The 26,571-nt window shown below is 37.1% G+C and overlaps 1 long non-coding RNA gene across 1 annotated transcript; it reads left to right on the forward strand.

The window, feature by feature from the left end:
• The first annotated feature begins 7,064 nt into the window (after positions 1 to 7,064).
• On the forward strand, positions 7,065 to 25,751 carry LOC113609812 (uncharacterized). The gene is made up of 3 exons (XR_003428807.1): positions 7,065 to 7,205; positions 11,640 to 11,643; positions 25,740 to 25,751. It is a non-coding gene; the product is annotated as an uncharacterized LOC113609812 (long non-coding RNA).
• Positions 25,752 to 26,571: the final 820 nt, after the last annotated feature.

Consider the following 26,571-nt stretch of genomic DNA (forward strand, 5'->3'; position numbering starts at 1 on the left):
TAAGTCCATGACACTGTGTTGGGAGACTAATATTACATCAGATACCTTGCTGCCTTCTGTGTCTCCCATTTTATCCCACTTTCCTCTTTTTTGGCAGTCAGTCTCTCCCATACTAATCAACTCATGCAAACAGATAAATTCAGACCACCCACTACATTAGCTCATTAAATTTTCTGTGTTTGCATGAGTCTCAGTGATAGATGCCACTTGGACTCAAGGTGGGATGGGACCCCCCACCCTTTATATTGCCTTAGGAGAGCTTTAATATGCTGTTACTGTAGACATTACATTAATACTATTCTTTCGTCTTCATTCTCTCACCACATGATCAGATCATCATAGAAAATGGATTGGTCTGAGTTGTTTCCAATATCCCAGTTAAAGTTTTTAGTCATCATCTCTCTGGGCTTAAACTGTGAAGAGAGAAGGGAACTCAACCTCCTACATCTCTGCTCCCAACAAACCTACCACGCCTGCACAGTGTCTGGCACATGGAAGGCATTTAGTATCTATCTGATGAATGAAGGAATGTGCAAACTCCTCCCTACCCATCCACAACTTCAGTTTCAAGGAACATGAAAGAAGAAGAAGTGGAAAAAAAGAAAAAAATAGGCAGCAATGAATAGTTCAAGTTGCATGGTGCCCAAACACTCAATGCAGGAGAGGGTGTGATAGTTGTTCCAGGCATCAGTAAGTACTGGTTGGAATTCTTCAGAATAAACATCAAGTTGAGATATAAAGATAGAATGCAGTGCCTTCTTTCGCAGTGCCTTCTTTCAAATAATCCTCAACATTTGAAGGAATATGCTGACATGTTTATCCACATCTGCCTTACCTGACACCATGACCAAGAAACTAGGAAGTCTATTTGATTTCTAAAATACGGTATTTGGAAACGAATTTTTGTTGTTGTTAATCAAGATTAAATTTATTTTGCCAATGACCAAAATGAAATTAACCGTATTTGTAGGGGCTAGAGTACAGTTGACTCTCAAACAACTTGGGGGTTAGGGGTGCCAACCCCCTATGCAGTCGAAAATCTGTACCTTACAGCCACCCTCCATATACCAGGATCCTCCTTATCCATGGATTCAGCCAACTAAGTATCATATAGTACTGTAGTATTTACTACTGAAAAAATTCCAGGTATAAGAAGACCTGCGCAGTTCAAACCCACCTTGTTCAAGGGTCAACTGTACTCATTTTTAAAGGCCCAGTCTCCCAGTAGGTGGCGCTATAATGCTTTTAGACTGCACAAACCATCCTGTTTCCTCTTTCTAAATCCTTGCACAGTAACTGGAACTGTTGAAGCTTAGACTAGAGTTTTCTTGCCCTGATATTTGTTTGGTACATTGGTTCTCAGCCTTCATTGTGCGTCAAAATCATTTATGTTGTTTTTTAAAGTTGCAGGTACTTAGGGATGCGCCTAGGAAATGGATATATTTTTTAAAGTACTCCAGTGATTCTGTTTTACAGCCAAGATTAATAACCACTGAGCTGGTAGAGGAAAGGAGACACATTCAGAGGTAAAACTATAGAGAAGCAGTAATATAAAATAAAAGCCTTTTATTACAAGCATTTGTGAATTTCATTTCATACCATAACACAAAACAATGAACTGCAAACACAATGTTTCTCATTTATAAAAACATGGTTCTTCTTTGCTTAATTTTTGGAAAATAATAAATTATGTTTTTTAAAAAAATCTCTATCTCAGGCCTAAGATATGTTGAATTTTTAAGGGGAACCATATATTACAGACAATATGTTAGTGTAGTCTTTTGTCTTTCACTGTTCCTTCCTTCTTCAAAGAAGTTGAAATTTGCTGAAGCAGCAAATGAATACAATGATTTCTGGAAGCTCTTCCCAGTTGTCCATTAACAAGCACTTCTCATTTTCTGCAGCAGTCAATAGACAGACCACTACCAGACAGATAAAGGTGATCTTATTGTAAATGCATAAGAAGAACAAGGCAAGGGTGGCAGCCACTTCAAATCAGCCTCAATTTCCCCTTGATTTGTGGTTATCATGGTTGTGTAGGAAACATTCAAAATGTCATTCCCACCATGACATCTCCAGTAGAGGCTCGTTTACTATGAAACTGATAGATAACCTTCTGGGCTCTCACTTGCATAGGCCATTCTAAGTCCCCATGAGGGACCCTAGAATTGTGGTTTTTTAAAAATTGCAAAATATAGGATATTTTTACTGCAATTGGCTAAGACCACTGATTCTTTCCACTCCAACTTCTCCTCTGTCATACTTTCCCTTGTTTTGGGTGGTGTTGGAAGAGCCACAAGCCTTTCAGGGATCTAGCTTAGGGAGATTTGAGGACAGCGTTACTTTGGTTTAGTGGGATATAGTTATATGATGTACAGTCATTTCCGTGGATAGTTAAGTTATTCGTAGCAAGGTATCACATGCTAGTAAATGGCAGAGCTAAGACTTAGACCTGTCTTAGTCTGACCATATAATGCACTTAACACTTCCATTAGACTGCCCTTCATGTGCTTAGTGATCCATCAGCAGACCTTCTTATGACTGTCTATCTTCAAGCTCCTGTCAGGAAGTGATAGTATGTCCCTACTCCTTTCTGGCTCCGAGAATTTTTTTTTTTTTTTTAACTTTTTGCTGCCTCGTGTCTTACCAATACAACATACTTTACATACTTTATCCAAACTGGACTGCTTACACTTGCTGGAATAGAAGGTTGCTCAGTCTCTTCCCTTAGCTAATTATTATATTTTACTGATTCTTGTTGATTTGATATAAAACACTGACAATGACAAAGATAATAGAAAAGTTGCATGTTACTACAATGAGGCCATCAATGACCCATTAGTTAATGAGTATCAATTCAAAGTGTAATTATAATTAATCATTATACACAAAAAACCCTTAAAATCTCATAGTTCATATATAAAAGAAATATGAAAGAGATTTGCCCAAATTTGATAACAATCCTACAAAATTAAATGACATTTCTAATAAGTTTTGAAGCTGAAAGAAAACTTTGTTAGTAATTAAAAACGAATTTTAATCAATCATTCTAGGAGAATCAAAACTACAAAGAGGTATCACCTCACACCAGTCAGAATGGGCATCATCAAAGTCTACAAATAATAAATGCTGCAGGGGGTGTGGAAAAAAAGGAACCCTCCTACACTGTTGGTGGGAATGTAAATTGGTACAGCCAATATGGAGAACAGTATGAAGGTTCCTTAAAAAACTAAAAACAGAGCTACTGTATGATCTTGCAATCCCACTCCTGGGCATATATCTGAAGAAAACCATAATTTGAAAAGATACATGCACCCCAGTGTTCACAGAAGCACTATTTACAATAGCTAAGACATGGAAGCAACCTAAGTGCTCATCGTCAGATGAATAAAGAAGATGTGGTACATATATACAATGGAATGATACTCAGCCATGAAAAAGAATGAAATAATGCTGTTTGCAGCAACATGGGTGGACCTAGAGATTATCATACTAAATGAAGTCAGAAAGAGAAAGACAAATATCATACGATATCACTTATATATCATATGGTATCGCTTATATGTAAAATCTAAAAAAATGATAAAAATAAACTTATTTACAAAACAGAGGCAGACCCACCAAACTTATGCTTACCAAAGTGGAAAGCAGGAGGAGGATAAATTAGGAGTTTGGGATTAAAATATACATAATACTATATATAAAATAGATAACTGACAAGCGTCTACTATATAGTACAAGGTAATATACCCAATATCTCGTAATAACCTATAATGGAGGAGAATGTAAAAAAATCTATATCTATTATCTATATATCTATATATCTATCTATATATATACGTAACTGCATCACTTTGCTGTACACCTGAAACTAACACAACATTCATAAATCAACTATATTTCAATAAAATGATTTTAAAAAAAGAAAAAAAATTCTGGAAGAAAAATTTATTTTTCTATCTTTTGTATAGAAGATGTTTTTACAAAATTGTCTTCATATGAAAAGGTAGAATGAATTATCATGCTATTTTCTAGATGTTACAATGTTTGTACTATGTGTCAACTTTGTAAAGTGTGTAATTTGTTGTAAACATCTACGTCTTTATTCCTGTCCTGCCCCTAGGTTCTTCAGAACCATTTTTATTTTTAGATTCCATATATATGTGTTAGCATATGGTATTTGTTTTTCTCTTTCTGACTTACTTCACTCTATATGACAGACTCTAGGTCCATCCACCACACTACAAATAACTCAATTTCATTTCTTTTTATGGCTGAGTAATATTCCATTGTATATATGTGCCACATCTTCTTTATCCATTCATCTGTCGATGGACACTTAGGTTGCTTCCATGTCCTATTATAAATAGAGCTGCAATGAACATTGCGATACATGACTCTTTTTGAGTTATGGTTTTCCCAGGGTATATGCCCAGTAGTGGAATTGCTGGGTCATATGGTAGTTCTATTTTTAGTTTTTTAAGGAACCTCCATACTGTTCTCCATAGTGGCTGTATCAATTTACATTCCCAACAACAGTGTAGGAGGGTTCCCTTTTCTCCACACCCTCTCCAGAATTTTTTGTTTGTAGATTTTTTGATGATGGCCATTCTGACCAGGGTGATGTGATACCTCATTGTAGTTCTGATTTGCATTTCTCTTTAGTGATGTTGAGCATCCTTTCATGTGTTTGTTGGCAATCTGTATATCTTCTTTGAAGAAATGTCTATTTAGGTCTTCTGCCACTTTTGGAGTGGGTTGTTTGTTTCCTTGATACTGAGCTGCATAAGTTGCTTATATATTTTGGAGATTAATCCTTTGTCAGTTGCTTCATTTGCAAATATTTTCTCCCTTTCTGAGGGTCATCATTTAGTCTTGTTTATGGTTTCCTTTGCTGTGGAAAAGCTTTTAAGTTTCATTAGGTCCAATTTGTTTATTTTTGGCTTTATTTCCATTTTTCTAGGAGATGGGTCAAAAAGGATCTTGTGATTTATGTCATAGAGTGCTCTGCCTATGTTTTCCTGTAAGAGTTTTATAGTGCTTGGCCTTGCGTTTAAGTCTTTAATCCATTTTGAGTTTATTTTTGTGTACGGTGTTAGGGAGTGTTCTAATTTCATTCTTTTACATTTATCTGTCCAGTTTTCCCAGCAGCACTTACTGAAGAGGCTGTCTTTTCTCCATTGTATATTCTTGCCTCCTTTGTCAAAGATAAGGTGACCATATGTGCGTGGGTTTATCTCTGGGTTTTCTATCCTGTTCCATTGATCTATATTTCTGTTTTTGTGCCAGTACCAGACTGTCTTGATTACTGTAGCTCTGTGGTATGCTCTGATGTCAGGGAGCCTGATTCCTCCACCTCCATTTTTCTTTCTCAAGATTGCTTTGGCTATTTGGAGTCTTTTGTATTTCCATACAAACTGTGAAATTTTTTGTTCTAGTTCTGTGAAAAATGCCATTGGCAATTTGATAGGGATGGCATTGAATCTGTAGATTGTTTTGGGTAGTATAGTCATTTTCACAATGATGATTATTCAAATCAAAGAACATGCTATATCTCTTCATCTGTTTGTATCATCTTTGATTTCTTTCATCAGTGTCTTATAATTTTCTTCATACAGGTCTTTTGTCTCCTTGGGTAGGTTTATTCCTAGGTATTTTATTCTTTTCATTGCAGTGGTATATGGGAGTGTTTCTTTAATTTCTCTTTTAGATTTTTCATCGTAAGTGTATAGGAATGCAAGAGATTTCTGTGCATTAATTTTGTATCCTGCTACTTTACCAAATTCATTGATTAGCTCTAGTAGTTTTCTGGTAGCATTTTTCGGATTCTCTATGTATAGTATCATGTCATCTGCAAACAATGACAGCTTTACTTCTTCTTTTCAATTTGGATTCCTTTTCTTTTTCCTCTTTGATTGCTGAGGCTAAAACTTCCAAAATTATGTTGAATAATAGTGGTGAGAGAGGGCAACCTTGCCTATTTCCTGGTCTTACTGGAAATGTTTTCAGTTTTTCACCATTAAGAACGATGTGGGCTGTGGGTTTGTCATATATGGCCTTTATTTTGTTGCAGTAAGTTCCCTCTATGCTTACTTTCTAGAGAGGTTTTATCATAAATGGGTGCTGAATTTTGTCAAAAGCTTTCTCTGCATCTATTGAGATGATCATATGATTTTTCTCCAATTTATTAATATGGTTTATCACATTGATTGATTTGGGTATATTGAAGAATCCTTGCCTCCCTGGTATAAACCCTACTTGATCATGGTGTATGATCCTTTTAATGTGCTGTTGGATTCTGTTTGCTAGTATTTTGTTGAGGATTTTTGCATCTATGTTCAACAGTGATATTTGCCTGTAGTTTTCTTTTCTTCTGACATCTTTGTCTGGTTTTGGTATCAGGGTGATGGTGGCCTCATAGAATGAGTTTGAGAGTGTTCCTCCCTCTGCTTTATTTTGTAAGAGTTTGAGAGGGGTAAGTGTTAGCTCTCCTGTAAATGTTTGTTAGAATTCGCCTGTGAAGCCATCTGGTCCTGGGCTTTTGCTTGTTGGAAGATTTTCGATCCCAGTTTCAATTTCAGTGCTTGTGATTGGTCTGCTCATATTTTTATTTCTTCCTGGTTCAGTCTCGGAAGGTTGTGCTTTTCTAAGAATTTGTACATTTCTTCCAGGCTGTCCATTTTATTGACATGTAGTTGCTTATAGTAATCTCTCATGATCCCTTGTATTTCTGCAGTGTCAGTTTTTACTTCTCCTTTTTCATTTCTAAATCTGTTGATTTGAGTACTCTCCCTTGTTTCTTGATGAGTGTGGCTAACGTTTTATAAATTTTATTTATCTTCTCAAAGAACCAGCTTTTAGTTTTATTGATCTTTGCTATTGTTGCCTTCATTTCTTTTTCATTTATTTCTGATCTGATCTTTATGATTTGTTTTCTTCTGCTAACTTTGGGGTTTTTTTGTTCTTCTTTCTCTAATTGCTTTAGGTGTAAGGTTAGGTTGTTTATTTGAGATGTTTCTTATTTCTTGAGGTAGGATTGTGTTGTTATAAACTTCCCTCTTAGAACTGCTTTTGCTGCATCCCATAGGTTTTGGGTAGCCGTGTTTTCATTGTCATGTGTTTCTAGGTAGTTTTTGAATTCCTCTTTGATTTCTTCAGTGATCTCTTGGTTGATTAGTAGTGTACTGTTCAGTCTCCATAGCGTTGTGGTCAGAATAGATACTTGATACGATTGCAATGTTCTTAAATTTATCAAGGCTTGATTTGTGACCCAAGATATGATCTATCCTGAAGAATGTTCCATGAACACTTCAGAATAAAGTGTATTATGTTGCTTTTGGGTGGAATGTCCTATAAATATCAACTAAGTCCTTCCCTTTTAATGTATCATTTAAAGCTTGTGTTTCCTTATTATATTTTCATTTTTGATGATCCGTTCATTGGTGAAAGTAGGGTGTTAATGTCCCCTACTATTATTGTGTTACTGTCGATTTCCCCTTTTATGGCTGTTAGCATTTGCCTTATGTATTGATGTGCTCCTATGCTGGGTGAATAAATATTTACAATTGTTTTATCTTATTCTTGTAATGATCCCTTGATCATTACGTAGTGTCCTTCTTTGTCTCTTGTAATAGTCTTTATTTTAAAGTCTGTTTTGTCTGATATGAGAATTGCTACTCCAGCTTTCTTTTGATTTCCATTTGCATGGAATATCTTTTTCCATCCCCTCACTTTCAGTCTGTATGTGTCCCTAGTGGGTCTCTTGTAGACAGCATATATATGGGTCTTGTTTTTGTATCCATTCAGCATGTCTATGTCTTTTGGTTGGAGCATTTAATCCATTTACATTTAACATAGTTATCGATATGTTTGTTCCTATTACCATTTTCTTAATTGTTTTGTGTTTGTTTTGTAGGTCTTTTCCTTCTCTTGTGTTTCCTGCCTAGAGAAGTTCCTTTAGCATTTGTTGTAAAGCTGGTTTGGTGGTGCTGAATTCTCTTAGCTTTTGCTTGTCTGTGAAGGTTTTATTTTCTCTGTCGAATCTGAATGAGATCCTTGCTGGGTAAAGTAATTTCAGTTGTAGGTTTTTCCCTTTCATCACTTTAAATATGTCCTGCCACTCCCTTCTGGCTTGCAGAGTTTCTTCTGAAAGATCAGCTGTTAACCTTATGGGAGTTCCCTTGTATGTTATTTGTTGCTTTTCCCTTGCTTCCTTCAATATTTTTTCTCTGTATTTAATTTTTGATAGTTTGATTAATGTGTCTTGGTGCATTTCTCCTTGGATTTACCCTGTATGGGACCCTCTGTGATTCCTGGACTTGATTGACTATTTCGTTCCCCACATTAGGGAAGTTTTCTTACTATAATCTCTTGAAATATTTTCTCATACTCTTTCTTTTTCTCTTCTTCTTCTGGGACCCCTATAATTCGAATGTTGGTGCATTTAATGTTGTCCCAGAGGTCTCTGAGACTGTCCTCAATTCTTTTCATTCTTTTTTCTTTATTCTGCTCTGTAGTAGTTATTTCCACTATTTTACCTTCAAGGTCACTTATCCGTTCTTCTGCTCCAGTTTTTCTGCTATTGATTCCTTCTAGAGATATTTTGAATTTCATTTATTGTGTTGTTCATCATTGTTCGTTTGCTCTTTAGTTCTTCTAGGTCCTTGTTAAATGTTTCTTGTATTTTCTCCATTCTATTTCCAAGATATTGGATCAACTTTACTGTCATTATTCTGAATTCTTTTTCAGATAGACTGCCTATTTTCTCTTCATTTGTTTGGTCTGGTGAGTTTTTACCTTGATCCTTCAACTGCTGTGTATTTCTCTGTCTTCTCATTTTGCTTAACTTACTGTATTTTGGGGTCTCCTTTTCACAGGCTGCACCCATTGTTTTTGGTGTCTGCCTCCAGTGGGTAAGGTTGGTTCAGTGGGTTGCGTAGGCTTCCTGTTGGAGGGGAATTGTGCCTGTGTTCTGGTGCATGAGGCTGAATCTTGTCTTTCTGGTGGGCAGGATCATGTCTGGTGGTGTGTTTTGGGGTGCCTGTGAAGTTACTATGATTTTAGGCAGCCTCTCTGCTAATGGGTGGGGTTGTGTTCCTGTCTTGCTAGTTGTTTGCCATGGGGTATCCCACACTAGAACTTGCTGGCCATTGGGTGGAGCTGGGTCTTAGCATTGAGACAGAGATCTCTGGGAGAGGTCTCGCTGATTGATATTACATGGGGCCAGGAGGTCTCTGGTGGTCCAATGTCCTGAACTTGGCTCTCCTGCCTCAGAGGCTCAGGTCTGACACCAGTCCAGAGAACCAAGACCTTCTCAGCCACATGGCTCAGAAGAAATGGGAGAAAAAAAAGGAAAGAAAGAAAGAAAAGGAAAAAAAGAAAAGAAATGAAAAGAAAAGAGAAAAGAACAGAAAAGATATAAAGTTATTGAAATAAATTTTTTTTAAATATTATTAATATTAAAAAAATTTTAAAGTAATTAAAAAAAAAGAAGAGAGCAACCAAACCAATAAACAAATCCACCAATGTTAACAAGCGCTAAAATCTAAACTAATATAAACATAAAAATCAGAAACTGGTCAGTCGCATACAGCAAACCCCAAGTCTACAGTTGCTCCTAACGTCCACTGCCTCAATTTTGGGATGACTCATTGTCTATTCAGGTATTCCACAGACGCAGGGTATATCAAGTGGATTGTGGAGATTTAATCCACTGCTCCTGAGGCTGCATGGAGAAGTTTCCCTTTCTCTTCTTTGTTAGCACAGCTCCTGGTGTTCAGCTTTGGACTGGACTTGCCTCTGCTTGTAGGTCATCCTCTGACGTCTGTTCCTTGCCCAGCCAGGAGGGGGTTAAAGGAGCGGCTGATTACGGGGCTCTGGCTCACTCAGGCTGGGCAGAGGGAGGGGTATGGAATGCACAGTTAGTGTGCGGAGTCAGAGGCCAGTGTGACGTTGCAACAGCCTGAGGTATGCCGTGTGTTCTCCCGGGGAAGTTGTCCCTGGATCACATGATCCTGGCAGTGAAAGGCAGCACAGGCTCCTGGGAGGGGAGGTGTGGACAGTGACCTGTGCTTGCACACAGGATTCTTGGTGGCTGCAGCAGCAGCCTTAGCATTTCATGCCTGTCTCTAGTGTCTGTGATGATAGCCATGGCTCTCGCCTGTCCCTGAAGCTCATTTAAGCAGTGCTCTGAATCTCCTCTCCTTATGCACCCTGAAAACAATGGTCCCTTGCCTCTTTGGCAGGTCCAGACTCTTCCCGAACTCCCTCCTGGCTAGCTCTGGGACACTAGCCCCCTTCAGGCTGTGTTCACACTGCCAACCCCAGTCCTCTCCCTGGGATCTGACCTCCGAAGCCCAAGCCTCAGCTCTCAGCCCCCACCCGCCCCGGTGGGTGGGCAGACAAGCCTCGCAGGCTGGTGAGTGCTGGTCCGCACCAATCCTCTCTGTGGGAATCTCTCAGCTTTTGCCTCTGCACCCCTGTTGCTGCGCTTTCTTCTCTGGCTCCCATGCTTTCCCCCCACCCCCACCTTACCCCCGTCTCCACCAGTGAAGGGGCTTCATAGTGTTTGGAAAGTTTTCCTCCTTCACAGCTCTCTCCCCAAGGTGTAGGTCCCATCCCTATGCTTTTGTCTCTGTTTTTTCTTTTACCCTGCCCAGGTACGTGGGGAGTTTCTTGCCTTTTGGGAAGTCTGAGGTCTTCTGCCAGTGTTCAGTAGGTGTTCCACAGGAGTTGTTCCACATGTAGATGTATTTCTGATGTATTTGTGGGGAGAAATGTGATCTCCACGTCTTACTCCTCTGCCATCTTGAAGGTCCTCTCCTCCCATATACTTTAGATTATGTCTAAATAATTTATAATACCTTAATACAATGTAAATGCTATGTAAATAGTTGCTGGAATTTGGCAAATTCAAGGTTTGCTTTTATGGAACTTTCTGGAATTTTTTGGAATATCCCTGATCCACATCTGGTTGAATCCACATATGTGGAACCAGTGGATATGGAACCCACAGATAAAAGGCTGACTGTATATAGTATTTCTACCATACAGATACAACAGATGTAAATAACCTCGAGTACAGATAATAGTAAAAGGTAATGAAATAATTAGGTAATGATAAGTTTTAAGAATTTATTACTTTTACTTTTAATTTGATTTATTTAATGACACATTTATATGATTTAATTTTTAATATCAACAAGTTTGCAAAATTCTTAAAAGTTTAATCCTCAGCTCTCATGATCCAGTATGAGCCAGCTGCAGTATACCACTGTGTTTATCACATAAAGAAATACTTGAAGAAACAAAAAAAATTTATGTTAATGTATTCAATCAGTATATATTTTGGAAATCTGTCCCATTACAAACATTGGAATTATAGAGGAGAGTCAGCTCTATTGTTTGCTGTAAATAAAGTCACTGTATCATGTGAGTCACAGATACTTATGCAAGAAACTGTGCCACATGATGAAAATTGTTAACAGTCCTGACATGTAAAGAGTGTTATGGGAATCCCCTGGAGAAAACAAGCTGCAGGAAACTGTGGAGTAAGGTTGGTTACACCTAGTTGGCGAACATAAAGTAAAAGAAATAACATGAGCCAAAAAGACGAAAAAGATATGAAAGACCATGACAAGTGTAGTGAGGTGGGGCTGGGCTAGTGAAGAATCTGTGGATCAAGTAGATTTCAAGTAAAATAAGTTAGAGAAAAAATATTTTAAAGTTAATACAGGTTACTGAAAATGTGAAATAAATTTCCAATTTTGAGGTATTAGGAAGGAAAGTGGTCTAAAGAAAAGTATAATAGACCAGCAAGGATATTTGAGAAGAGGAATAGGAAACACACAAAGGCAAAGCTTCATAGCCACTGCAAAAAAATAGCTAATTAATTAAACACAGAACCCCAACAGATATTGGAGTTTGAGGAATACTGTTTTTGATTATTAAAGGAAAAATAAATTTGGGGAGTAAAAAGATTTTATTTATTAGAAGCATGAAAATACACTAAAACCTTCCTCCTTGCCTTCTCAGTCTACTGTATCTTGGAGACCTTCCTATTGGAACAAATATGATATAGTACCTCTAAAACAGGTTCTTATGCCTTATCGTGAACATAATAAAAGTAAGACTAGCTATAGAAAATAAAAATGTTAAGAACAGGTGTCAGAAAGAAAGAAACAAAGAAAGAAATAAAGAAAGAAGGAAGGAAACAAAGAGGGGGGGGAGGGAGGAAAAGAGGAAAGAGAAAAGAAAAGAAAATTCTGTTGTAAGAACAGACTACCTTAAAAGATTTTCAAGAATTGCTGAGTATTCCAAAACCCTAAAGTAAGCTCAGATTTTGTAAGTGGAATCTCTCAGTTCCAGAATATAAGGTCTTCATGAAAAGGAGCAGATCTGAGTTCTGGAAGCATCTGTTTCAGTTGATGAGTTCAGTCTGAGGTTCTAGGCAGTCTGCTGTCCCTTTACTTAATGCAGCCTTACAAGTGGCCAACTCACAGTTGACATCCGTCAAGCGAGCCAAGCTCATTCAAAACACTCTTTAGACATGATACATGCTCAATGATGGGAACCAACTACTCATTTTAACTGTCCTGATTAGACACTATTTAACCATTTTGGTTGGCAACCTTCAACTCAATTCAGCTAAACAGAGTGCTCTGAAGTAAACATTTTGTTAAAACGTGTCATCAGGATAATTCGGGTTTACTACTGACACACTATTCTATGTCCTTCTCTCTCCAGGTGTTTTGGCTTCTTATAAATACCAAATTGTTACTCTTGGTTCAATGTCCTAATGGCAACCTAGGAACTTGGAAACGTTAATGTAACTTCAAAAAACTACTCACTCCTATAAAGTAGCTTGGATCCACAGAAGATGGTACAATGTGCTTTCTGTATGATTTTTAGTGGCTGCATGAAGTTGTCTCTGTGTTTAAGAGTGTGTTTCTGTACCAAGGAACATTTAAAAGGTGCAAAAGTTATAGTAGCTATAGTGTTCCAGCTAAGGAATCATGAGATCCCAAAAAATCATTAAAAACTAAGGCCCAGGGCTTCCCTGGTGGCGCAGTGGTTGGGAGTCCGCCTGCCGATGCAGGGGACATAGGTTCGTGCCCTGGTCCGGGAGGATCCCACATGCCGCGGAGCGGCTGGGCCTGTGAGCCATGGCCGCTGAGCCTGCGCGTCCGGAGCCTATGCTCCACAGCAGGAGAAGCCACAACAGTGAGAGGCCTGCGTACCGCAAAAAAAAAAAAAAAAAAAAAAAAACTAAGGCCCAAAGTGACCACAAAGTCAACATGACAGAGTAAGGACTAGAATCTGAATAGAGGTTACTTTTAACTTGGCCTTCAGATATCAGGTAGTCATTACATGAGATATAGGACCTGTTTTCCTTTGCGGAATAAGTTATACAGCCAAATTTTGCCCTAGATTTTCTAGTGATACTTGAAAAAGTTACTTTCATTTTCCTCCTAGCTTCACAACAATCTTTATTTATTATTATTCCAACTTTGTGTATTTTGGTGTTTGCAATTTTTTGAACAAGATTGAGAATCCCTAAATTAATGACCAGCAGCTTACTTCTAGAATGTCTAAAGGCAAGAAATACCTAAACATGTCGAGGTTCCTTCATCCATTGGATTACTTTCAAATAGAAGATCAAGAAAAGTTATTACCGGCTAAATAGACATATTTCAGGAGGTCAGAAAGAGAGCTATTGTCAGATCCTGTCTGATGTAGCACCTTAAGAGGAGGACAGAACTAAGGTTAGGAGGAGCCAAGATACAACCTTCCTATAGTCCAAGTAGCCCTGGAAAGGAAGGTTCATCTTCAGGAAACCAGACAACAGGAAGGTCCAAACCAGGTGCAGATGACTTCTGGAGCCAATCCAGTTAATCCAAGTAAAGAGAAGGAGGTAACCCTTTTACGTGTTAGACATTGAAAGAAACATATTCCACAGGGCATGAGTGGTTAGAATGGAATCCTTGAATTAGATGAAGGAAGACAGACCTGGAAAGCCGTTTTATTCTTAGAACCACCAAAATTTGTATTACATGTCAAAATTTCTTTCCTAGGCAGTAAGAGGACCTGGAACCCTAAAATCTGTGGTTCTGGATTCAGAACCTAGAAGTCACATCAAGGAAGCCTGAGAACAAAGGAAAGGTTTCCAATTTCTCATTCTTCCCCTCAACCCCCTACTATCACTTCTAAATTCCTGTTCCCTGTTTTGATTTTGGTATAAGTATGGTACAAGTCAAAATGACAGATTGTTCAAACAACCTAACAATAATATGGTAATATGCTTTTTAAAAGTACCCAGGTTCTAAACCAAAGGATTCTAGGCTATGAAAAAAAGGAGGAAATAAAGTAATTGGGTGATAGAATCTGGAGCAACTCCCTGAGCAAACTGGATAGCTATCCCTGCTTTTATCATATTCCATTAAACTATGGCTATATGGATCAGATGGTGTCCTAATGGCTTAAGGCTAACATCCTTGAGTGAACTATGAGTGACACCTTTATTAGCAAGGTTAATAGTACTTAACCCATTTTTTGCATCACAGACCTCTTTGAAAATATCATGAAAGCTTCTGACACTTAATCCACCATAATACACATATGCATTTACACGCAAAAATGTGCATACACTCTCCTTAAAGTTTGAAGAGCGTAGCTCATGAAGTGCTACAAGCAATATTAGTGCAAAAAATTCTTTAAAAACCCATGAAACCAACAAAGAAACAACTTAAATGAAACAGGAGTTAAACTATTAATATCATAAAGAAAAAGCCATCGAGTGGTACCTTAGTTTTCCTCCCAGCTGCTGGTGAGGAATGGTAGTCACGGCAACACTTGCACTTGTGTCTCTCAGCTATTAGAAAAATGGTTTGATTTATTTATGCATAATTTTCTACAACATCTGATGATATGAAGGACAGAGTGCTGAGAGGAAGGACTTGTTGCTATTTCATGATTAGAACCAACATAGGATCTACTGTCAGCTTGCACACAGCAACTGGGTCCCTGGTGAGGGGCCCCAATAACAGTCATAAATACAGTGCCAAAGGAGTGGGCTGAATCCCAAAATGGAGTGTGAGTTCTGTGCAGAACTCCCTTCTGCCTTGTAGGTCATGAAAGGGTGAAGGAAAGGAAGAAAATCTTCTGCCTTTAGGTCACCTGTGCTGGCAAGACCAAAAGTCCCCATTACCTGAGAAGGAAAGCCAGTTGGGCAGGTCACACTGCTCTGGACAGTGCCCTCACCGCCTCGTCCAACTTTTCCACTTGTGGCCTCATTTTGGTTTAATCTGGAACATAAGATCAAGAATATTTTTGACCAAATGATAAAATGTAAGTGGGCAGTTTGGTTTCAAAATGTCAGTTCATGTCACATGAAGATTTTACAGTTGTCTTTTTGAGCGGAGGAGAATTTTCCCTCAAATGACAGGGATTATGGAGAAGTGGGCAGGAGAGATTGAAAAAGCATGCACGGAAGTGCTCATTATTTCTTGTCTTCTTTCTCAGGACAAACATTAGAATAGACAACTCGTGTGCTGTGGGTGAAATGACTCCTAGACTTGGGGAAGTATCAGTAATTTTGGTAGTTGTTTTGTTGTTTTTTTTTTCTTGAGAGAGAAAAAAACATTTAAAATTACTTTCTGATTGAATTCTTCTTTTAATTCAGAAAAAAAATCCAGAAATATTTACATCCTTCCCTAATACCTCTGCAATAGTAAAGCACATTTAAGTCTGGTGTATTTTTTTACTACAGTGTCAAGCCATATTAGCTCAATATTTAAATGTAAGAGCAGACATAGTGGGTCACATTTGCTCAGATTTACTCCAACCTATATTCAGTAAAAAAGAAAATTCCCTAGATATATTAGGAATTACAATATTGGAAGCAAATTAGGAGGAATGTTTGTATGTACAGTACAAATTATCTTGCACTGGCAAAGATCGTGACTAGTTTTCAAGTTGTGTAATTGTACTTTCCATAGGAATAGCATTTTATCCTTTTTTTCAAAGTGCTTTAGCATATACAGTATCCTCACGATAAACTTATAAGTAGGTTAGGTGGTTATTATCCCATTTTTTTCTGTGGGTAAATGGAAACCTGGGGAAGATCTAAGACGTCTACTTGTTCAAGATTATTTACAGACAACAGCAAGACATGAGCTATCCTGACTTACTATCCAAGTGCTCTCTCTCTCTCTCTCTCACTCACTCTTGCTCTCTCCCTCACTTTTCCTCTCACTTTGAATCTCTCTCTCTGCTTCTTACCACATTATATCTGAATAGTTCTTGAGACCTTTAAACGTAGGACCAAAAAGACATTTGGTTTCTTCTCTCCATTCTCTGGCTTCTCCCTTTTATCCTTAAAAACTGTCATCAGAAGAGATTCTTCCTAATTTCGAGCTCTGTGTTCCCTGCCTCCAACGTGGAAAAAAAGATGACAGTTCTACTAGATCTGGCTGAGTATGTTATAGCAAGACTCATCGTAGCTACACTAAATCACAGGACTTTAATTAACACAGAAAAAATGAATGCCTTTGATTTCACTAAATATAAAATAATCAAGTTTATAAGAGATCAGAATTTACTATATTTACTGTTTTTTTAAATAAACAAGGGAGTATCTCAGCCACCAACATCTTTCTCTTGAATCACTACTCCTGAACTGCTTTATATCACTTTTCTTCTACAGTCCATTTTTCAGAGAGTGAAGATCCTTTAAAACTTAATTCATTTTGTGTCATTTCTTAACTTAAAAACAACCAGTGGTTTTCCGTTACCTTTAGAGGAGTGCCCAACTTTTTAATAAAGCCCTTGAGATCCTAAATGATCAGGTCCTTGCATTGATTAGCTGTTGCTACAATAATGCTTTAAAAACAACCATGAAACTCAAGGATTTCAATCATTTATTCTCATAGATCTGTTAGCTGGCTGAGTTGACCTCACAGCCATTCCTGGGCAGAACTGCTTCAGGCTGCAATAGTTTAGAAGGTTCCACATGCCTCTCTCATCCTTCTCCTAGGACCAGTGAATGAGCTGTGGCAGAAACAGACATATGCCAGGCCTCTTAAATCCTCTGGTCAGAACTGGCATCCTGTCATCTCTGCTCACTTGCCATTAGCCAAAGAACATAATGTAGGATGATCCCAAGGTCAAAGAGCAAGAGATACATTTTAACCTTGACGAGACAATAAAAGGTAAAGAATTGGGGCCAATCATTTGATACACCACATACTTAACTTCATCTTCTAATACTTTATCCTGTTTCAACTCCTTCTTTCCAGACTGGGATTTTTTGATGCTCTTCAAGTGTATAGGTTCATCCCAAACTCAGGGCACCAGCCCTTACTGTTCTCTCTCCCTGGCATAGGTTTCTCCCAGACATTCCATGAGAGAATGGGTTCATTGGGTTCATAGATACCTCTTAAATGCCAATTCCTTTGGAAGTCCTTCCCTGATTGCCATATCTCACATAGCTACCAACCATGCCTACCACACATATACATACCCCCATTATTTTCTATTCTGTTATCTTGCTTTAATTTTCTTTAGAGGAGTTATCCTAAGCATTATAAAAAGTTGTGTGTATTTATGCGTCTCCATCATTCTATTGCAAGTTCCTTGAGGGATCTCTTTTGTCTATCTTGTTCACCATTACTTTTCCAGCATCTAGGATTGTGTCTGGTACATAAAAAACTGTCTACAAGTATTAGTTGCATGGGCATATGAAAACCATTCCTAGGAGAGCTGGAAGAGGGCCGTTCAAAAGTAAGCCTATTCATCACTGGATCTGATCCTCAAGACTAGGGATCAGAAGTTCCTTCACAGATTTTTTTTTTTCCAGAGAGGTGCAGATATATTCCAGACCCAAGAAGGATTCTATTTCCCATGGATCCCTTGTTATATATTTGGCCACAGAATGAGAGAACGTGCATTTTTAATTAAGGACCCGTAAATGCGTATGCCACAGAGCAACATCAGGATATTCTGCTAAATGGATGCAGCAAGCAGAAAAACTCTCTCAGCCCTGCCAAGAAAGATGGCCCTTCACCTGACTGCTAATTCTCCAGGCAGGCTAGCACTATCTTATATTTCTTTTTAGCTGACAGAATCAAGAGAAAGAAACAAGATGTGAATTTTACCTGGACCCAGCAAATGTCTCAAACAACATAGTTCAGGGAATGATGCCAGCTCGAGTGAGGCATTTTTGGACTCTAAGAAACTATGTGGGCCTTCAATGTCTCCAGTTCACACTAATAGGCCTCGCAAGACTGTGTTTGGCTTCAAGGAGGAAATTAATGAAGTTCAGATGAACCTGTGCAGTTTTAGCTTTAAAATGTTGCCTTAAAATTTTACAGGGAGCTTAGTTTTATGAAATTTTCAGAAAGGGTAGCCACGCTTTTGTTTGAAAACATAGTGAGATGCCTGCTTTAATAATAATGGTAATGACCATAGTAATAGTAGGAGCAATTGCAAGGCAAAAAGATATGAAACTACAGGCTCCACCAGGTGCATTTGGATATTAATTTACAAAGTTTAAAGGCTGCTAAAACAAAATAATGATCAACTCTCTTGGAAAGTACTGCATATTCTCTGGGGGATTTTTTTTCCCTCGGGGATGGAAAGGCGGGGAAGGCAGAATGATGCTGAAACTTTTCATCACTTCTTTCTTCTTCTGGTTCAGCACAGTTTTTACAAAAGCCCAAGTTCCAAAAAAATACTCATGCCAGTGTATTCTTCAAGCACAAAGAATGTCCTGCCCTGTCTTCATGACCACACTTGCATGTGGGTAAGACCCAGCAGAACACGAACATGCCAAAGCACTGGTGGAAAGAAATTGCCCTTTCCTTCCTTCCCTACCTCTGGTTGTTCTGAAACATATTTCACCCAATGGGAGGGACAGGTATGCCATAGGGCCATGAATATATATACCTTTGAAGACTTTCTGAATTTTTGGTTTTAAGCAGAACTTGAATATTTAGGGCTGTGTACGTATAGTAGGACTTCCTTGTTTGGGCGTGGGGCTAATTTGGGGGTTAGGACAAAAAAGAATAAATACCAGAATCTCAGGAAAATTCTTGGTCTTTGAACCACTCTCACAAAATAATGTTGTGCTGAGTTATATGTAAATGAGTCAGAATTTAGAAATCAAGAGGGTAATGTTCTGAATATGTTGTGTTTGGGGTTCTACAAGCTCCAAAATATTTTTTAAGTATTTTGGAAAAAAATACTTTGCGGATGTGTTTGCTAAATCCAATACCTGGCCATAGTGTTCTTATTTCTGAGGGTTAGCAGGAAGAGGAAAAAGTGAACTCTGTTTTTCAGATTGTGGGTGGCTTGCAATGAAAGAACAAAACACTAACACTAGTATGGGCAAAAAATAATCCTAATAATCCAAGGAGTTAAATTAGTTGTCTGAAAAACAAAGCAATATAAATTTGTCCCTTTACGTCCACAAAATGAGCTATTTGAAAGAAGTGGCTCACTCATACTTGAATTCCCAGCATTCAGCACCTTCACGGAAAGAATGAATAGAATATTGAATGAATTAATGAACAAATGAATGAATCAGTGAATGAAGACTGCAAGAGACATTATTCAAAATACTTTTGTATAAAGCATGTATTCTGCTTCATAATTATACATTATATGTTCAGCGGGTAACATCTCGGGGTATGTGCAGGATTTTCTTACATAAAAGAAACAAAACTCATAAGTTATTATCAGAAATTAGGTTTAGACCACGTGCAGTAAAAAAGGCCTCAGGCTAGGACTTCCCTGGTGGTCCAGGGGTTAAGATTCTGGGGGCTTCCACTGCAGGGGGCACAGGTTGAGGTACTAAGATCCCACATGCAACTAAGATCCCACGTTCCATGAGAAGTGACAATAAAAAGAAAAAGCCTCAGACTATAGGTTAGAAAGCCTGGGTTCTATATTCTTGCACTGGATTCCTGGATCCCTTTCTTTGTTACTTAAAGCCAAATTAAATTGTCAGGGCCTTTTGTTTTGTTTTGTTTTGAATCTATACAATAGAATTAGAAGAGATCAATTGCCATGCAATGCATACATTCTTATTTTTTTTATTATCACCATTACTATCACATGAAGTTTAAACTTTAAGGTCCTGATTAGCTGTTCCTGCTAATTTTCAACACTTAACCTTTGTACTAGCCAGTGAGCCTCCTTAATAGTCTACAGAACTGCCACATTCCTGAGTAAACACCCAAAAAGATCAATGATACATACCTGCAGCAAATTTTTTTCTTCCACAAGTTCAAAATATTTCTGTCATTCAGAGCTCGCTCCAAGTGCACCAAACTCTCACATCACTGTAAGACTGGGGCATGTAATTCAGTGGTGTATAACCCTACTCATTGCTTACTGTCATTTGTATCAGTCTTTTATCTACCAATTACATTGTACATTTAATTTCTTCTCCTGAAGAAATTTCAGGCCAGAGTCTTTATAGTTCAGGCCAGAGGCCTCTTATAGTTGTCTTGTATGTCTCACAGCACACAAGCACAAAGCAGGTACTTGACAAATTAAGAGACATGCAGTTAAACCAAGAATGACCAAAAGATAGGAAAGGAGCTACCAAAGGATGATAGATTTCACACAACGTTAGAAAGTGGGAAGCAGGTGGAAGAACGGCAACTGATGTAGCATCTCAGAGAAAACCTTAGCTTAGAGTGCTTGTAGAGAGCACGGAATAAAGGAAGCAACATATCCTGCAGAACCTCAGACATAAAGCTAATGTTGGGAGTGGTAATGAAATGATGGGCTGACACCTTAGGATTAGTCAAAACTCTACATATGGTCATCCCAAATCTATGTCCACACTACCATACCCCACTTCAGATGGAATAGACAGAAAGGTAGTAGTCAGAAATCTTACTCTTAGATAGAAGAATGAAGGCTTTTTCTCTGGAGAAAATGAAGAAACTCAGAGAACAGATGTCTGATGTTTTGACGTTTTGTGAGTCCCTGGCTTTCTGTCTGATCACTAGCAAACAAGGCTGCCAATTGAAAATGAAATCAGACACAGAGGTTGAAGTCAACTTTGTAATGGGCAATTGAAAATCATCATTTTTTAAAAATATAAAACCACAATGTGAAAGACAAATAAGATAAATGAGGAAAAACTATCCTGGAAGAAAAAGAGAGAACTGAGGAGATAGGAGAATAACAGTAACAATAATATCCTCTAATTTGTAAACCAAACAGATTAATTTTCATTAATGATGCCATTACAAAAATAAGCAATTAAAGGAAACAAAGAGCTCTTGGAAATTAAATACTTGAATACTTAAATTTAAAATCAGCAGAAAGTTTAGAAAGTAAAGAACATTTCTCAGAAAAACAGAAGAAAACAGCAAAGAGCTGAAAAAAATTTTTAAATGCAAGAGACAGAAAAGACAAATCTAAGAGATCTAATATTTGACTGACAAGAGTTTCAGAAAAGAAAAAGGAAAAAAACAAATCAAATGAAAACAAAATAAAAACTTGCTGGAGCTAAAGAACTATAAAGCCCCACACTGAAAGGACAAACTGAATACCCAGAGAAATGATTTTTAAAGATACTGACAGAAAAGAACATCATTATGAAATTTTAGAATTCTGGAAGTAAAAAGAAGATCCTAAAAACTTCCACAGAGTAGCAGGAACTACAAAAAATGAAAACCTGAATAACTTCATAATTCTCATCTACAACACTGGATGCAAGATGGCAACAGACAATTCCTTCAGCCTCTATGGAAAAATTGTAGCTCGCTCTTTCAGTCTGGAGCTTTATCGTTCTTTACTTTCTTTTTTTAACATCTTTATTAGAGTATAATTGCTTTACAATGGTGTGTGAGTTTCTGCTTTATAACAAACTGAATCAGTTATAATATACATATGTTCCCATATCTCTTCTCTCTTGCATTTCCCTCCCTCCCATCCTCCCTACCCCACCCCTCTAGGTGGTCACAAAGTCTTTACTATTTTTTTTAACAACATCCTGCTCCAAGTTTTCTTCGTCTCTTTCCTGGAACACCTATTAGTCAAATATTAGATACCTCAGTTTGTCTCTTACTTTTTTCTTATATTTTAGAGCCCTTTGCTTGTTTCTACATCCTAAAAGATCATCAATCATAATGTAGGTTAAAGACATTTTCAGACATGCAAGGATGCATATATTTACCTTCTGTGCACTCTTTCTAGAAAGCATTTAAGGTTATGGTAATTCTTATACCAAGGACTACACTAAGAAGGAAAAGTCTTATGACCTAGGACACAGTGGATCCTATTCAGGATCATACACAAAGGAACTCCTAGGACTGTGGTCACGGCCTACCGCCACTGGCCTAGAGTGCAACACAAGAATATTGGACTCCATTTTTTTTCTATATAGCAAAATAGCTCTGATGAAACACTGTTGAGAAAAATAAACATTTTTATAAGAAAGTTCTCTAGTAAGATGTAAAACAATTAGCAACTTTAGCGAACAAAATTTTACCAGAAATAAAATGCAATCCAAGGTCAATACTTGACACTGCAAAAATCATTTATTTCTTATTAATGCAAGTATTGTTAGTTGATTTACCTAAAATTAAGATTTATGATTATTTTTCAAGGATGAGTGTAAAGCTGGAAGGTGGTGTAGGAGAGTAAATCCTCAGTATCCTAACAGGAAGCAGAGAATACAATATGTACAGATATATTATTTAGCAATATGGAGGGAATTGCAAGAAAATAGTTTAAAATAGTTGTCTCTACAGAAATTGGACTAGGGGTGGGAAAGAGTAAAAAATCGAACAGTGTTTCCCTATCATTTTAAGTCTTTTTGGGTTCTACTATGCTTGTCAATAGGTGTATCTTGAGTAAATATTTAAAATATATTTAAATAAACCTGTCATATTTATAGCTTTTATTGGAACATGCTGTGGTCTGAATGGTTGTGTCCCCCCAAAGTTCCTACGTTGAAATCCTAAAAAAAAAAAAAGAAAGATATCTTAATCACCAAAGATAAAATGGTAAGAGGACGTGGAGCTATTGGGGAATGCTTATGTCATCAGAGTTATGTTATGATAATGGGATTAATTCCTTATAAAAGAGGCTCCAGAGAGCTCCCTATTCCCTTCCACCATGTGAAAACATAGTGAAAACACACCAGCTATGAACCAGGAAGAGGGCCCTCACCAGAACGTGACCATGATCTTGCACCCTGATCTTGGACTTCTCAGCCTCCAGAACTGTGAGAAATAAATATCTGTTTTGATAAGCTATCCAGTCTGTGTTATTTTGTTACAGCAATCCAAACGGACTAAGACGGAGTATTAGCAAATTGCTATAGAAGAAAGAAAAAGTACAGAGAGTTTATAATGTTCACTTTGAGGAAGTAATCATTTTTAACCTCAATCTTCTGCCTATAATAGCATTCAGTACAGCATGGATGAAAGAAAGCTAATAACTAAAAAATTAGAATTTCATAGAGTCACATTGCCTAGGCAGTGCTTCTGAGTGCTACTAGTGAAGTTTCTCTTTTGTGTGAATCAGGAAATTATTTGAATATGAGAGGGTCCAGACTTGATCTCCTAAAGTATAGTGACTGTGGCTTCTTAATCTCTTCATTCTTGAACATGGTGAGTTCTATGAGCTCAATAAATATTTACTGAATTGAGTTAAATGTGAAGAAATATCCTTGCAATATTTTATTCTAGAATATAAAGCAAGCAGTAGCAATAATAGCAGAAAATCTCTGCCTTATTTTAATACCTGTCAGTTTCCCCTCAATGTAATGTTATTTCTTTGAGCCCTAAGCGTTCTTAACTTGCCAATTAAATATCTATTGTAAATTTTGAATGCCTCTCCTTTTGAAGGAAGCAGAAACATACTATTAGATTTTGTTTTCAGCTTCATAGATTTATTTTTCTCTCTGGCAACAAATTCAAAATTTTTATCCTAAAAAAAAAAACTGTGTTTTTTTATTAACTATGTATGTCCACAATGCAAACTTTAATGAGGTAAATCTCCAAAATGTGTTTGTGAAATATTGCCTAACATATTGATTCCTTTTCTGATAAAGAACCCATTAAAGGGTGTATTTAAATACCTCTAAAACACTTTCTTGTTTACTTTACATGTGGTTTAAATTCACTATTAAAAATTTATATAACAATGATAGATATTTTTGAAGTTTCACATAATCTTATTATCAAATAGATAATATTCTTAACTATTTTGCAGCCAGATATTTCTTTCTGTGTATTAAATACTTGAAATATGTATATCTGAATAGAATACATTAAAAATGTGCTTTTCACAAAAATGGTGTTATCTTCTTTTGTAACCTTTTTCATGTGCAAAGCTATCACTAACATAATTCATTTTCATGCCAATACATAGATCTTCATCATCATTCCCAGTAGGTGGGTAGATTCTATTATATGGATATACATTATTATTCAGCCAATATCTTAATGTTAGAAACATATGCTGTCTCTAATTTATAACTAATGAAAACATATTAGAATAAGCCACCTTGTGCATACATCTTTGAGTATGTGTATTTTTATTTCTTTAGGGTACGTTGCCTAGAACTGAAATGTTGGGTCAAATTATCTGCACATTTTGAAGACTTGCCCTTGAGAAAATTGGTCTTAGCTTACATCCCACAAGGAATTACAAAAATGCCCTTTCATTCACATAGTTTACAATACTGGATATCATTATTCTTTTTAATCACTGTGGCTCTGTTGGGTAAAAATATGTAACTTGTATTTCTTTGATTATTATTGAGTTTGAACTTTATTTTTAGTGTTTATAGGGTTTCTTTTGTGAATTGACTGTTCATGCTCATTTTTATGTTATTATTAAGCTGTGAAAAGCTTTTTAAAAAATTCCAACTTTCTCATTATGAATAACATTTCAGTTTCTTACAATTCTGGATTTTAATCTAGGTTTTGGCAAGTTTTATGAACATTCATATGCAGAAGACTCACTAACGTCTTGCATTCACAAGACTTGCCAATGACGAACTGTTTCTTAGTCTTGTAGTAATAGTAAAAAACTATGCTGAAATGTTCTCATTTGTTTGCCATAGAAACAGAGGCAGGGAGACAGATCTATTGAAGATTTTGATTATCAAGATTATGACTTAAATTTCTGTTTATGACAAAGCTCTTTTGAATGGCTTAAAATTTAAAATAGATCATCTCAGCTGCCTTGAAAATTCATTTTCCCCATATTTTTATTCAAGCACTTAACCACATTTTCCTCAAAGAAATCCCTAATTTTTTCACTTGTTTTAAACTACTCTCAAATAACAAGGACTAAACTTTGGTAGCATTATATGAAACATATAATGGTTTGTAATGGTCATTCTCCCTAGAAGTAACTTTTTTCTCTCCTCTCATCCTTCTCTCCTTTTTGTCATTGTATTTCTTCATTAGTTTACCTAAATGATTTTAGTTCACTATAACCACAAGAAAAGCACATTGAATTTAAAACACAAGACAGCATTGTAGTGCACTGAATGGTGGCCCCCCAAAAGATGTGTCCTTTTTTTTTTTTTTCAGCTGTGCCATGTGGCATGTGGGATTTTAGTTCCCCGACCAGGGATAGAACCTGTGCCCCCTGCATTGGGAGTGCTGAGTCTTAACCCCTGGACCACCAAGTAAGCCCTAAGATGTGTCCATTTTAAATCTAATCTTTGGAACTTGTAAGTGTGACCTCATTTGCAAAAAGAGTTATTTACAGATGTAATTAAGTTAAGGATTTTGAGATGAGGAGATCATCCTGGATTATCTGGGCCCTAAATCCAATGAGAAATGTCGTTATAATAGACACACAGAGGAGATACACACAGCCAGACAGGTAGCAGGCAATGTGACCATGGAGACAGAGATTGGAGTAATGCAACCAAGAAACACCAAGGAATAACAACAGCTACCAGAAGCTGAAAATAGCAAAGAATGGAATTGCCACTGGGGTCCCTGGAGGGACTGTGGCCCTTGAGTTCAGACTTCTGGCCTCCAAAACCATGAGAGAATAAACTTCTGTTGTTTTAAGTGACCCAGTTTGTGGTCACTTGTTATGGCCAACACAGAAGACTAATACAAGCACTAAAACTGAAAAATCTCACAAATTAAGATGGAATCTTCCTAAATTCTGGAAAAATAAATAAATTATTTTGTAATTTGTCAAATTCTAAGTATTGTGTATGGCAAATTCTCTCTAGGCAATGTGTAGTACCCAATGTAGTGTTAAGAGTAAAATTAACCCTCTTTATCTTTGGGTTCTGCATCTATGAATTCAACCAACTGCTGATAAAAAAAAAAAAAAAAATCCAAAAAGTACCTAAAAGCAAAACTTGAATTTGCGGCATGCTGGCAACTATTTACATGCCAGTTACATTATATTTATAACTACTTATATATCATTTACATTGTATTAGGTATTATAAGTAATCTAGACATGATTTAAAGTATACAAGAGCATATGCATAGGTTACATGCAAATACTTTGCCATTTTATAAAGGAGACTTGAGGATCTGTGCATTTTGGTATCTACAGGGGGTC

This window comes from Aethalodelphis obliquidens, unplaced genomic scaffold (genome assembly GCF_003676395.1).
Source record: "Aethalodelphis obliquidens isolate GAN/ISIS:26980383/991018 unplaced genomic scaffold, ASM367639v1 scaffold59, whole genome shotgun sequence".
NCBI lineage: Eukaryota > Metazoa > Chordata > Mammalia > Artiodactyla > Delphinidae > Aethalodelphis > Aethalodelphis obliquidens.